The 3,146-nt window shown below is 44.4% G+C and overlaps 1 pseudogene; it reads left to right on the top strand.

Moving 5' to 3' along the window:
- Positions 1-1,883: 1,883 nt before the first annotated feature.
- On the top strand, positions 1,884-2,810 carry LOC147415486 (UDP-glucuronosyltransferase 1A1 pseudogene; annotated as a pseudogene).
- Positions 2,811-3,146: the final 336 nt, after the last annotated feature.

The following is a 3,146-nucleotide window of genomic DNA, read 5'->3' as shown; positions in this document are numbered from 1 at the left end:
GTTCCTGGCCCAGCACAAGTCAGGCAGTAGAGCTGCTCATCCCTAAGGGAAATGATCTAACAGATCATTGATCTAACAGAGAACAATTTTCTCATGAGAATATCATCAGACACCAGTGATCAAAGCATCAGTAACATCTCAGGGTGCAGGAAGATCTGAATGTGCAATTTCAGGCCATTGGTTAAGGTGTATTTGACAGTGTCATCTCAGGGGAAGGGTTGGCAGCACATGAAGAGCTTTCTTGTTTTATTAGACAGCAAATAGTTCATAGTAGAAGAGCCCTCAAGAAGGCATGTGGCCAAACTCTCTGTCCAAAACCAAGGCAAGTTTGCCATTACAGCAGGTTACTCAGGGCCTTCTTGATAACATCTTCTGCAAGAGAGATTCATTTGAGAAGTTCTTTATTGATCTTCTATTCTGCCTTAAGGATCAATCACTGCAGAATTTCCTCACATTCCTCAGCTAATTTTTTTTTCTTTTAAGAAGGTTTTCCTGTTGTTTGCAATATGGTAGACTCAAAAAATACATTAGTTTGGAAGGTGCTATTAATCACCAGTGTGCTTGATTTGCAGATGGATATAGCCACAGGTTAGCAGTCTATCTTGTGAAATCTATCAGATTTGGCAATACACAGCTTTTCAGTCATTCCTCTGTTGGCTGAAGAAATGTTGCCTTGTTTTGCATATCCTAGGCCAGTAATGCTCCTCAGTGGAAGTATCGGCATTGTTACGTCAATGTAATATAAATGTTCTTAACATCATGATGACAAGAACTGACAAGAGCTTATTTGTGCATCGCTCAGCACAGTTTGGTTGAGAAGGTGCCACTTTCTTCCCTAATCTCAAATCACTGCAGGGCTGATTCTCTTTGAGGCCCCTTGCTCCACACCAGGAGCTGCTTCATGGTGCTGCTAGATGAGAGTCAGTGGCTCCGTCTGCTTGCAGCTAAGTGCAGGCAGAAGTGGTGTGAAATATCTGGCCCTGCACCTGGAAGAACAGGTCTCCCACTAAACATCAGGGAGAAAATGAAGGAGATGGACCCAGCACTGGTCCCAAAATAAAACATTGATGGACCTTTCCCATATAGGGGTTCTCAGAGGAAAAGTCATTCTAGAAGAGGTCTTAACAGGGTGAGGAATGAACAGCTCTATCCTCCATTTCCACCAGGTTTCATGCTGAGGGTGGGCGAAGTAATTGTATAACGAAAGAGCACACCTTCTGCACCAGCCTCAAGGGGTTATTCTGAGTCCAGCTCTTCAGGCTGTCACACATTTCATGGGGCCATCCTTGTGCCTTTGCAGGAACTTGTAGTAGTTCCCTGATGCTTAACATACCATTTTTGTTGCACTTCCATCCTTATCAATCTTCCCAGTCCAGAAACAATCTTAAACACCTCTTCCACATCTGCTATGGGGTCATAATTCTCCTAGAGATGAGTGTTCAAAGAGACAGGTGAGTGTGTGGGGGACAAGTTTTGCCCAGGGGTAAGGGAGCAGCCTCTGCTAAGCTGAACAGTGATGTGGATGTGACATCTCCTGCACTTGCAAAAGGTTCTGCCAGGGGGAGGCTATCAGAAGTGCTGTCCCACCCAGAACCACCCCTGCCTCCTACCTGGGACACTCCTTACTGTTCCTCTAATAGAGACAGATGGGGGTTATCCAGTGTATAAACCACACACCACCAGCCTGTGAAGTTAACTGAACTTAGTACTTTTTGTGTCGCCTTTTATCAAATCAGTGATTATACATTTACCACACAGCAAATACCTTAAGGATCAAAAGTTATGCTGTAGCACAGATTGCTTAAAAGCGCAGAGCTGGTGCTGTTGCTTCAGTGCCACCAGTGGTTTTCTTTCTGGGCAGCATTCTCCAGATTCCTGCAGAAATGGCCCCTGTGCTTAGTGGTCATCCTCAAGTCACAGCAATGCTGGTTCTGCTCCTGTCCATGCTCAGTTTGGCTGCTGGTGGGAAGCTGCTGGTGGTGCCAGTGGATGGGAGTCATTGGCTCAGCATGCGGGAAGTTTTGGATGCTCTGAGGCAGAAGGGACATGAAATAGTCGTCGTTGCACCTGAAATAAACATACATATAAAACCATCAGAGAATTTTATTATGAAAATGTACCCAGTTCCTTTCACACAGAAAGAGCTGGATCATGCTTTCTGGAGAACTAGCCAGGAAGTATTTGAAGAAGGATCTTTTCTGGAAAGATTTCTTAAAATGCATGAACGAGTGAAAAACGCTTCTGCCATGCTCCTGTCTACCTGTGCACACTTACTGTACAACAAGGAGCTTGTCAGCTATCTTGAGGAGAGCAAGTTTGATGCTGTCTTTACAGATCCAATACTACCCTGCGGGCAGATACTGGCTGAGCACCTTTCAGTCCCTTCTGTGGTTTTTTTGCAGCAAATACCATGTGGTTTAGAATTTGAAGCCACTCAGTGCCCCAATCCCCCTTCTTATGTCCCCAGGATATTTACAGACCTTACGGACCGCATGAACTTTTTCCAGCGGGTGAAGAATCTGATCTTTGACTTCTCAAATTTTTTTCTCTGTGATTTTGTCTTCCAACCATACGCAAAACTGGCTTCTGAGTTCCTCCAGCGAGACATGACTGTGACAGATCTCTTACGCCAGGCTTCCATTTGGCTCATGAAGCTAGACTTTGTTTTACACTATCCAAGACCATTGATGCCCAACATGATTATGGTTAGTGGAGTAAACTGTGCTCACAGGAAGCTAACTCAGGTGGGTCATACTCGATGTTTTTTCTTGTCATTCTTGCAGGCTTTTAAATACTCTGAAAAGTTGTAACACAGGTTTTGTTAGAAAGGTCTTTTTGTGTGAGTAGAAGGATTTCAAACTGCTTTTGCTTTGCAAAGAGGTGCCGATACTCCTTTCAGTGAAGGTATTTGAATATCGCAGTATAAAACCATAGAAAGTGTTGTATATGCATTTAGATCTATGAAACTCCCCTTTGGCCATGTGCCTCTGCTCAAAGCCAGCTTTGACATTGCAGCAGGTTACTCAGGGCCTCTTTGCTCAGGACTGGTGGTGTTCAAGGCAGACTTGTCAATGGAGGGCACCTTTGCTCATGCTGTGGCCCACCTTGTTGCTGATTTCCTCTTCATTTCGATCTTTTTTTCTTTA

The sequence above is a fragment of the Leptosomus discolor genome, chromosome 5 (assembly GCF_034619465.1).
Source record: "Leptosomus discolor isolate bLepDis1 chromosome 5, bLepDis1.hap2, whole genome shotgun sequence".
In the NCBI taxonomy this organism is placed as follows: Eukaryota; Metazoa; Chordata; class Aves; order Leptosomiformes; family Leptosomidae; genus Leptosomus; species Leptosomus discolor.
This window is presented reverse-complemented; position numbering and strand designations above follow the sequence as displayed.